Genomic DNA, 12,781 nt, shown 5'->3' with positions numbered 1-12,781 from the left:
CGGACATAACTATGTTCGATGAGGTCATATCCGGACAAGGGCTATCCGGTGAAATCTCATCCGGACAAAGCTTTGATTTTTTAAAGTCTTGGTTCTTATGTGGTGATCGATGAAGAGCCTATTCGGGTAAAGGCTTGTCCGGTGAATAGCCTATCCGGATAAGGCATTATTCAATGAAGAGTTTGTGTTGAGTGTTTGTTATGAACTCTATCCAGACAAAGGCTTGTCCGATGAGAGTTTAATCCGGACAACATGTTGTCCGATGAGGAGTGTATCCGGACGTAGCCTTGTCCGTGAGGAAAGTGAACCGTTTTTGTTTACCCTATATAAGGGGTCATTCGTATTCACTTTCACTTTTTACATCTCTCAATTTGACTCTCAAGATTTTTTCCCTCATCGTTTATCTCGAAGACATTGATTTCCTTTGCTAAGAACTTCATCGGACACAATTTCTACTTCATCTTCATCTTAATTTAACTGTTCTTATTTTTTGAATCTTCAGACAAGTGTTTATTCGAATTCAAAGGTTTGTGATTCTTAATATGTTCTTAAACTTAACTAAATGTAAACCTTCATCTGAACTTGTCTTGAACTGTATTAGACTGTGATTAATGATGGACTTTATGTTGGATCGCAACCAGGGAACCAACCAACGATATTGTCCGCTTTGGGTTGCCCCTCACGGCTTTAAAACGCATCAATTGGTAGGAGTAAGATTCCCCCTCCTTATAAGGAGGAAGAATCCCCCTCGCCTCACCGATGTGGGATGCTCCTGCATTGCTACAGGAGCGGTGGGTTTAAGAGACGCGGATTTGACCAGCTCGAGGGAACGATGAGCCCCATAAACCCAACACTTTAAAAGATAAGAAATTCAAAATCATGTGAGATTGAATGTCTAAAGAACTATAGACCGGAGAAGAGAGTTTTAACCGGAGATACGGTCACCGGTGACTGTAACGCCCCAACCCACATATATTTCATGTAACACATATTTCATACCAAAGAAATACATATTCATATACATCTGGGTCCCTTAGTACAAGAATACTATCATGACCAATACAAGGTTCAAAAATTCAAAATACAATCTTGTACTAATCATCAAAACTATGCATCAAAAGCAATTCTTCAACCACAATGCACGTAAGAAAAGCATTACATCTTTTCTTTTCCCTTACCTTCAACATGTCCTGCAATACATATTTAAAATCACGAAAACGAGGGTTAGACTGAAGAGTCTAGTGAGATACCCTATTCATGTTATTGCAGGGTGAAGGATCACCAAAACCTTTATAAAATCAATTATTCATATAAATAACAAATATATGAATACGCAAGAAGGTAATACCAATTCATTTTCCACATTCAAGCTAACCACGTAGCTATACAAATTCCATATCTTTGAACCAATCGGGTTCCATTTAATATCATTTTAAACCTTTTCTTATCAAAAGAGGTTTAAACAAAGATTCAGGCCAAACCTGACGTTTCCTTCTCAATAACATCCAGACTATGATTTCCAATAAGAACCTTGATCCTAAATCTTTAAATCACAAAGAAATAAAGATTCCAGATCACGGTAGTCTTATGGGATATAATAGAAAGTGTTATATAATATCACACACAGACAATGTCACCCTTATATCAAATGTACACCTCTCCTTGATATGCCACCCTTATATCAAATGGACACCTCTCCTTGATATGCCACCCTTATATCAAATGGACACCTCTCCTTNCACCCTTATATCAAATGGACACCTCTCCTTGATATGCCACCCTTATATCAAATGGACACCTCTCCTTGATATGCCACCCTTATCACTTCTTCAAAATATTTATAAAATAATTCCGAATAGACCGCAGTCATTGTAATTGTTATCAGTCCAAAATCATTTATATCAAAACTTCATTTTTAAAATAAAATAATAATTTCTTTCAAAAACACAAGACATCATCACAAATCCGGTCAACAAGTCCGGTCAACAAATCCGGTCAACAATCATCCGGTTAACAAGTCCGGTCAACAAATCCGGTCAACAATCATCCGGTTTAAAACACTTGGACTAAAGTCCACTTTGTCCGGACATCTAATCCAGTCAACACATCACATAATCTTTGAACGGTTTACACTTAGAACAATTTCACATTTTGTACGGATAACAAATCCGGACAATAGTCCGTTCAAGACTCGTCCGGTTTAAGACTAAACCGCTCACCGCATGGTCGTATTCCTACTCAGTTTAAAATCATAAATACTACTACCATTTATAAACCGCTCAACACTCAACCGGTTTACTAACTCCGGACAACAAACCGCTCATGGCTTATCCGGTTTAAACTAGTCCGGTTACTAAACCGTTTAAAGTTTGTCCGGTTTAAAACAATCCGGACAATAAACCGTCTAAGGCTTTATCCGGTTTAAATGTTTATCCGGTCACTCTTTGTCCGGATAAACACTTAGACAATAAAAATCATGGTTTCTTTTCAAATAAGAACAATACGAAACATGCAATTGGAACCAGTAGAATCTCTATACAAAAAGGTTTAGAAACCCCTCACCTTATAAAGCTTTTGACTCCAAAATGCTAGAAATCGATCCCTTTTGAAACTGGACTCTTGAAACCAACTTGAAATCACCTCCTTTTTGCTAACMRGACAACACTTCTTTTAAAAACTCTCAAACTTTCTCAAAATGGCAGGAAAAGGTAAATGAGGGGGATGAAGCCCCTTTTATACCTTCCAAACAAGGAAGGTCGGBTACTTTACCAAGCCACGTGTATGCATATTAAAACTTCATATACACCTATGCATACTCACATGCACCCATGCATACCCATATGCATACACATACATACATCCATAATAATCATATATATATATATATATATATATTCAATTAATTCATAAATTCTCATACCGGCATGTATCAATTATCATGCTATCACGTAATTATTAAATCAAATAATCACGTATTAAATATCTTGGATAATAACTAGGATCTGGTTATCACAGTGAGTAGGGTGACCGGATTCTTGGTGTCTGGAGATTGTTCGGTGAGAGAGTTTTTTTTTTTTTTTTTTTTAACTTTTTGTTTGAAAAAAATTTAAATATTTTTTGAAGTTTGAAATTTTTTAGCTTTAATTTTTTTCAGTAATAATTTTTTAGTATTTTCTTTAGTTTTAATTTTTTAGAGGTGTTTAATATTTTAGTATTTTTAGTTCAATTTTTTTAGTGTTTAGTGTTATTTTTTTTAATATTATTTAATTTGAATAATTTTTTCAAGTATGTGCTAGTTTAAATTTTTGTTGGATTGTTTTTTGTGTTTTAGTTTGAAATTTATTGTTTTTGTGTGCTTATTTTTTAAAATTTTTGAGCGATAAAAGTCGGATCGATTTTTTCTAAAACTTTGTGAGCATTTTTATAATGATTTGGCAAAATAAGTGTTTGTTTGGTCTTTATGTCAAATTTTTTAAAATTTATGAAATCTTATTTCATTGAGAATCCAATCTGTTTGTTTTTTACAGAAAAAATGACGCCTGCAAAAATTCACAATTCTCAAGGATCTGATGATGAGAATCCAATCCCTTCCATCAGATCCGAACAAAATTATATTTCCCAGTCAGCCATAAATCTTATCCCTAATGAAACACTTTTTCCTATAGCCTTATGCTTAGAATTAAAGCCAAACAATCACCATTTTACCTTCGATATGCCTTCAGAATACCCAATCATCCCCGTCATTCTTAAAGGACATCCAATTTCTTACACCTTATCTGCAACGGCGGATGTTCCTCTAGTCTACCTTCAGCAGTTTTGGCATACCCTAGCCTACATCAAAGAAGGAGATCATTTTTATTTTCAAGGGCACATGGACAATTACATGAGTCGGTTGACTCTGAAAAGGCTGAGAAAAATCTTGAACCTGCCAAGTCCAAGTTCTGTGTCCAGATCATCTGCATTTGAAGATTGTGTGTCTGACCAAGAACCGTACCGAGACATAAAACGCCTTGGATATTCGGGAGAACTGTCGAATCTATCCCAATTCCGAAGAAAGTTCCTTTCGTCAGTGTGGCACCTACTATTCTCTATCCTGAACCGGTGTCTCACATCCAAGACAGCGGGAATTGACACGTGCAATAGTCCTTTCCTGAAATTCTTCCACGACATTGTATTCAACCGTCGGTACGACTACATTATGGTAATCTAGAACGAGTTAGCAGAACTTGTTCATGCTAAGAAATTTGCATCAAAGGCTAGGAAATTTGTTCCGTTTCAAAGGTTTCTTCAATTAATCATCCGAGCAATGATGTGGTCTAACAAGAATATTCCTGGCAGACTTGACAGCCAGTTCGGCCTAGATTACGAGATGCAGTTTATTCGACCGCACATTGAAGTTGAAGATATTTACTCAATTATGATCATTCCAGTTGAGTTAATAGCCTTCGCTCATCAGAGTGCTCAGTGTGTGATATAATATAGGAGAGTTATAAATCTTATAGCTCAATCAGAACCCGTTGAACTTATCCGGGATCACCCCATGCCTCAGATGAGTGTGGTGAGGGTTTAGATCTAGGTGAGAGAGTTCAGGTACAGGGGTACCTGAATAGGGAACTAAGTAGAGAGAAAATGTAAATGAGAGGGGATTGTAGCGGGGAGACTCTGATCAGTCACACGCTACAACTGATAGTACTTCCATAGCTTCTTCAAGCTCGGAAGCTACTGTATCAAATTCGGCTATTCATTCTGGAGATGACAATGATGATGCTGATGATGTTGCTGCTGATGATAATGATAATGATGATGATATCTTTGCTGACAATCAAAATCTAGGAGATGTTGAATTCTTAAATCTTCAAGACATATCAATGGATTTTGGCTTCGGTGAAGACTTTTCTGACTTCGCCGAACTAGATCAGCTATTGGACGCTATAAGGCCGGTAGAGGGAGAATCAGTTGAAAATGTTGAGAGTGTGGGAGAAGGGGGAGGAAAAGAAAATGGTAAAAGAATTATATGTTCCTAAACAAATTGATAAACAAAGTCGGGCAACCACATCTACTATCGACATTCATTCATTGAATGTTGGTATTGGAGAAGACATAGCTAGCCCAGCTATGCATTTGCACACCCCACCTACCCACTCTATTGTTTCCCAACAAGAAATAGTTTCAATAACTCATGGGGATGAAGCTTATATGCTATTTGCTCCGCACTTGGAGGAAGTGATACAAGTAGACAACAGCCCCTGTCTATGACTTCTTTTGTATGCACCTCGAGTCGAGCCAATATACACTTTAGGTACACAAGAGTCTAGAGCATTTGTTGCTCAACCTGTTGTTCTTTGTGAACAAGTCGAAACAACCAGAGTAGAGTCATCTGACTTTCTACGAGGAAAGTTCGGAAGTCCTACCAGTGCTAACGCTTTTCCAATACTGAACGTACGCACAACAATTTATTCAACTATTGTTACAACTGGTAATCTAAGTGATCCAGGTGTTAGTTTACCAGACTTTGTGTCAAAGGAGTATTTGAACGGCGCCCTAAAGGCTGTTCAGGATTCGTTATCTGAAGAAATTATTGGCCTCAAACATTTATTGAAAGGGAAACAACCAGCGAGTGAAGAAATTCTTGCTCCGTCTCCGCCGCCAACACCTGAACCTCAAAAGGAGTCAGAGTTATCGGTGGATGAGCTTAAATCGATGTTATACGCCAAAATGCTCACACAACAATCTTCAGACTCGACGGATGCAGATCTGGTTGGAATGTTGAGACAAACCATTGAAGAATCCCAATCCATTAGAGCCACAGAGTTCGTCAATTTTCAAAGCATTGTAGTTTCAAGTCTTTCAAAACTTGGCTCTACAGTTGCTTCAAATACCCAAGCCTTGACCAACATGAAAAGTTCAATTGATACCTTGTTTGAAAGGGTTTCAATTTTGGAGAACACGTGCAAAGCTCAAGCCACCTCTTTAAAACGAAGGCATGATGATCAGGATGATCCTGATCACCATGAGGGGGAGAACAAAAAGCAAAAGTTGGCTGAGTCTTCAAAAGGAAATGAAGGTGTAGTTTCTAAATGTGACAACTTTGAGGAGCAAAATGTTCAAAGTCCGGTTCAAGCTAACTTGAGGGAACGGACTATGGGCCAGGAGGTAACTGAAGCTACAAACCCAGTTATCATGTCAATGGTTGAAAAGTCGGTGGTCTCCACAGTATGAACAAGGTTGCTACTGGGTCTGTCAGCTAATGTAGAATTCAATGATGTCTTCTCAAGGGAAATCGGAGGAGTTCAGGATTATGGCGCTAACACAGAAGGAAATGATGATTCAGATGACTTATTCTTTGACTTTGAAGCAGATATGGATGAAGATGATCCTATCTTCCCTCTTCAATCTGGTCATCAAGAAATACCTGAATCAACTCCTACCAAGTTTCAAAGTGTTCTCAATACCACTTCTATGCCTCATGATGCTACTAAGATATTTACAAAGAAGTATGTACCTTTTGCTATCCAAGAAAATGTTCTAGTGTTTTATAGAGCCAAAATTAGAGAACCGTATCTTGAAGACATTTACTTCAACATTTTTGTTCATCATCGAAAAGCCTTAAGTGGAGAAAAGATTTTGGGTATTCACAAGGAAACGCATGAATATCGCATTGAACATAAACATTTCCTCAAAACTAAACGTCAACCCATCATCCATGTACGAACCAAGCATCGGATTGTCTCAATCAAGAGCATTAAAGCCAGGAAACTTGTTAATGTCTGGCATCCTGTGTTTTATGTGACAAGACAAGACAGACGAGTTTGGAATTTTAGCGAAGCTGACTTTCCGAATCTGTTCTTAGAAGACTTAAAACATTTGTACCATGAAATTCGTAACTAGACTATAAGATTGGAAGGATTTGTCAGAGGTCTTGAAGCTATCAAGCATTATCTTAAATGTCATGCCAATCTTTCTTTAGTTATTGACGTGCAAATGGGATTTGAAAGTAACCAAAAGGTTGTCAACCTGAAGAGACCAAATCAAGAGCTTGAAGACATTGATGGCCATCATCTATTCATAATTCTTGAAGATCAGGAGTTTGGAGTGGTATATGAAAATTCTGAGAAAGCTAAGAGATTCCTAAGATTCAGTGAGCTAAATAAGTACAGTGATGGAACTATCAAGATCGTGAGGAGAGAACTTGAAAGCAGGAAGGCTATAGATGACAAAGCTTCAGATCATGACAAGTTATGTCTGAGAGAGAGGTACTTACAAGTCAATGCTTTGGAACTGCTTGATGAGAAAATAGAGTATTGGAATGCTTTAAGAAGATGTGAGACTAATCTGGGATTTAGAAGATCCACATTCACAATGTCTCGTGCTTGAATCCAAAGGGGGAGAATGTTGGGTTTAAGCTTGTGCTATATTGTTGTATTCAAGTGTTTCTCCTTTATTAATTTTGTCTTGGTAGTTGTAGGTATAAATAGTTTTCTTAACTGTAGTTAGTGTAAGGATTCTCATTTGTTGTCATTCTTGAAAGATTAATACAATTACTTTTGGCTAAGATTCTCTCTAATCGTTGATCTTTTCTACTTTGCTAAAGTGATAATCCGATTGAAGAATCTGGGAATTACAGAGTTCTTATTGAATCTGGGTTCTGGTAGACCAATTACAAGATCACTGCTTACAATATTATTAATATCTCTGAAGTTCTAATGGGATAATTTGTGATGCCATATCTAACTGTCTTCTTTTGTTGCTTTAGAGATTAAGCAAATAGGCCGAGAAGCAGTCAAAGTTGGAACTTCTATCCCTTCAGAATCAATTATGACACAACCATTGACAACAAAATTTACATCAAATCCATTGTCACAAAAATGACTCATACTCAAAAGATTATGCTCTAATCCCACACCATAGAAAACTTTATTTATTGTGACAATACCATTGGATAATGTGTCATACCCTCGTACAAAACCTTTTTCTTAATTTCCAAAAGTGATTGTCCCACCAGGCTTTTCTTTAAATTCAGTCAGAAGGTGCATATGTCCTGTCATGTGTCTAAAACATCCGGAATCTACATACCACACATGACAGTCCTGCAAAAACAATCACGAAGATTTAGGTACCCATTTTCAAATGGGTCTTGGAGGATTAGAAATGACATTAAATGATATGGATTTAACGCCCCATTCATATTTAGCTTTTGGCATCCATTTCCACACAAATTTCACCTTCACAAAATATGGTTTCTCCTTTTTATATTTTGAAAAATCTTTCTTTATAACACTTTTCTTTTTAGAAATTGGAGGACCATTGAAAGCTTTAGATTTAAGTAGGACGTCCGCGTTGGAGTTAGAATCCTTCGATCTCAAAGACTTTTTGCATTTGGCATTAATCGCAAGAGAGTTAGACACAAAAGAAAAAGTCTGGAAAATGTGTTTTTGCTTTTAGTTTGATATTATACTTTAAAAAAAAGTGCTTCTTCCCAGATTATTATTTTTTTAAATAATTGCAATGTATGTGATTTTTGGCAACATATAAAAGATTTGGATGTGAAATTATTTTAGTATTTATCAGATCAAAGTCCAAATTACACTTAGATTTCAGAAAGATACAATTGCAACTATCTTTATTAACATGAACATTCTTTACAGAAGAAGAATTATTGAAAACATTTTTGGCATTCTTCTGTGAAGACTTCTTCTTGCAGTCTTTAACAATTCTTCCACAGAAAAAGATTTTGAGTTGGTAGAACGCTTAGCAGATAAAGAATCAGATTTAACATTCAACACATATTTGATGGATTTGGGAAAAACCTTAGAAACATTTTCATTTTTAGTATTTGAAGGCTCTCCCTTTTCAAAGGTACTCTTACAAAAATTTATATCTTCAATAACAGTTGTTTTAGAGTTAGAAGCAATTTGAACATCTTCTAAAGTCTTAGCAACTGATCTTGAAGACGTTTGAGATCCTTCTCAAGCTTAATGATTTTACTCATAAGCTAAGTACGATCACCAAAACACGAACATAATTCATTTTCCAAATCATAAATCTTTTTCAAGTTGGACGCATGCATGTTATCTTTGCAAACAATAAGCATGGTCAACTCTGAAATTTGGCTTTCAAACTCATTTGATTTTATCATAAAAGCATTTTGAGAATTAAGATGCAAATCTTTTTCAGCTCTTAGTTCTTCTTCAAGATCAGATATCTGTTTTTTCAAAACTGATATTTTCAAATTTGAATCAAACTCAGGGTTTGAATGCACTTTCCAATCCTGCTCAGTAATCTCCTCAGTCTTGTCTGAATCATATACCACCTCTGTTTCTGAATCTGACTCATTTAAAAGATTTTCAAAAATTTCTGGAGTCATGTTATCAACAAATTCAGGAAAAAAAAAATCAGAATTCTTAGAAGATGATTCAAAAATAGATGAAGTTTTGTTTTGAATACTTTCAGTGGGATACAATGAATCAAGCTCAGTATGTAAAAAAATAATTTCTCTAGTCTCGTAGCTTGAGTTCAGATCGTCGTATTTCAGCCCAACTGATTTAAAATTTGATTTATCAAAATTCTCTTCATCAATTTCATAACTATCACATTTATTAAAAACAGATGATTCAGTTTTAGATTTGACGAAGATTTCCTTAACAGAAGGAATTGCAAATTTTGCAGACCCCCACTGATCAAGATCATATAAAGATTTAGGGGCCTTTTTTAACGTGTTGTACCCATTTGCAGATTGTAAAATCTAGTATCTTTGGGTTTATTAGTCAAAATCTTTAGAGTTTGTTCAGATTGACCTCTTTTATAGTTAATATCTTCTAACTGTTATATTTTATCATAAAGATTTAACCTTTCAGCAAAAATCACGTCAAACTTTAATTGAACATTATCTTTTCACACTCTACTTCACCCAACTTCTTTTTAAGTAGCTGAAAGTCATTTTCAATTTTTGTTTTTTAGATCTAAGTATTTCTTGCTCTTCCCTCAAACCCTCACTCTGACACTTATAACCACAACTTTCTTATCTGAATTTTAGCATTAAAGCTCTTTCACCTTTTAATATGTCTTTCAAGATTTTAAATTCAGCATTCATGTTCTCAATTTCTTTCATCAGTTCAGCATTTGAAGAATTTTGTACCTCATATTCATTTTCAGATGATGAGCCTTCTGCTTCAGTCCTTGCCATTAAGCACATGTTGACTTCAGTAAAATGAGCAGCTTCATCATCTGATGAATCTATGAGCCAGCTTTCTTCTTCCGCTACCAAGGCCTTGCTGTCCTCAAGGGCTTTTGCCAGATGAGCCTTCTTGGGATAGTAATTTGAGTCTTTGAACTTCTTAAAAAGGCAATTCTTGATATAGTGACCAGGCTTTTCACAAATAAAACATCTGCTTTCAGCTTTAGCTTCCTTCTAGTCTCTAGCTTTACTGAACTTCTCTTGCTTGATCTCCTTCCTTTTGCTCTTGTCAAACTTCACAAATTTCTTCTTACCAAACCTCTTCTGAAACTTCTTGGTCAGCAAAGCAAGTTTCTTTCAGAACTCACGAATGTCGTCATCAGAGTCAGCGTAGAAATCTTTAGTTAAGTCATTTTCAGTCTGTTCTGATAACTCTGTCTTTAAAGATTTTGAGCTCTTTGTTTCATTTTTACTCTTCCCTTGCTTCCCCAGATAGCAAAGCCAAGAATTCAGAAACTCTCTTCTTTTCACTCATCAACTCTCTCACAGTTTCCTCTTGTTCGTACAAAATGTTATACAAATCATGTATGTCCTCCTCTGACATATTTTTATTCATCTGCAAGTTTACTGCGAGAGTGTTCCATTTTGGCTTTAAATTCTTCAAAAACTTGTGGTTTATCTCAGACATGGATTTCTGAATACGATTCATCGTTAAGTCATTCAGAATCACACTGAACCTATTGTAGGATTCAGTGATTGATTGTTCTCTCGAGCCTTGAACCCTTCATATGCACTGACACAATGGTTCATCCTTGTCTGGATAGACTTCTCACTTCCAAGCATCTGGTTCCCAAGCTCACCCAGAGTTCTTTTGTCGATCCTCTACTGTCAATTCTGTTGGAAAGTTCATTTGGAATTGCCATCAACATGTATATGAATGCTTTCATATCAATAAGGACCCTTTGCTTCTCAGTTTCAGTGTAATATTAAGGATGTTTCTTTCTTTTAGAAGCAGGCACAACAATATCATCAGTAGATGTCTGTTATGGTAGATCCATGTAGCTAATGTAAGTTCCATCCTTGATGGATTGCATTAATTTATCATCTTTGTTGTCTAGAAAATGAATCATCCGAATTTTCCATTGCATATACTCACCAACAGCAAGAACCGAGGGCTTGGAATCTAAACCTATGCTCAGCATATCTTTTGACATTTTAACAAATAAGACTTGAAAAATGATCTTTTTCAGAAATTAACAAGGACTGGATTTAAACACAACACAACAAAAGGAATTTCTTGACACTTAGAAAAAAAAATCAACAATGACTTCTTATCGAACAAAGCTCAAAGGTATTGGACAACAAGAAAGATCTTATCGGACACAAAATAAAAGGTCATCAAATAGACTTTATTGGACAACACTTTACCGGACAAGACTTGTTATCAGACAAGACTTGATCGATAAGAGAGATTATTGGACAACACTTGAAAGATCAAATTATGAACGATAAGAATGGTTATCGGACAACTAATGTGACTGATGAAGAAGAATATCAGACAATGTTATGACCGATGAGGAATGCTTGATCAATGAACGATAAGACAGATATCTGGACACAATTATGATCGATGAACAATGTATCTGGACAAGTCTATTGTGCGATGAAAAACAATATTGCACAAGAATCAAGCGATGAAGAGGGTCTCCAGACACCTCTTTGATCGATAAGAGTGCTTATCGGACAAAACACTAGATGATTAACAATTCATACAAGTCAAATGCACAAGTATCGAGTGATGATATCAATATAGCGATCAACAAAACAGTAGATGAATCAACCAATACAAAGTCAAATCACTCAAATATTGGGCCATGAAGTTACTATTCAAAAAATCAACAAGTGTCATGAGCGATGGAAACAAACACTTGGTCAAAATATGGACTTAAGTGATGAAGAACACTTCAACACAAAGTTCAACAGGAGATGAAATCACCCTTATCAGACAATGAATACTCAACCACCGATGAGAAGAACACTTAACACCAGAAATTTAATAATTCACTAAAATTGACCCAAAAATTGCAAATTTATGCAATTTTATTGCACAAAAAGTTTCGCAAAACATGCAGAAACAAATTCAATGCAAACCAACTTAACAAATATGGATCAAACAATTAGAATTAAGCAGAAATTGTAAGAACGATAACCAAAACTTCTGAATACATAAAATAAAAAAATTCCAGTCAAGAATCTAATCCAAATACAATCTCGTTGATCTGATTAAGCTCTTATACCAATTGTGATCCAAAATTCAAGTCACAAAAAGCAAATCAATCACATAATCAAGAACAGCAAGACGAAGAAATGAATCTGCCGTCCGAACAGGTCTCTCAATCTCACTATCAACTTGTGTGTGCGTATTCTGTCAACTCAATCTTTCCATACGAAAACTAACAAACTACCAAATTGCTATTTATAGCAGCCACTATAAAAGGAAAGTAAACTACTTTTCTATAAAAGGAAATAACAACTAAACAATTACAAAGCAATTAAAACAGTTTAAGCTCAGGCACCTAATTGTTGGGTGTGTAGGTTGGTTGATGG

The sequence above is a fragment of the Cynara cardunculus genome, assembly GCF_001531365.2.
Source record: "Cynara cardunculus var. scolymus isolate 2C chromosome LG 13, CcrdV1, whole genome shotgun sequence".
NCBI classification, from domain to species: Eukaryota; Viridiplantae; Streptophyta; class Magnoliopsida; order Asterales; family Asteraceae; genus Cynara; species Cynara cardunculus.
The sequence above is the reverse complement of the archived record's forward strand: the minus strand, read 5'-3'. Positions refer to the sequence as shown.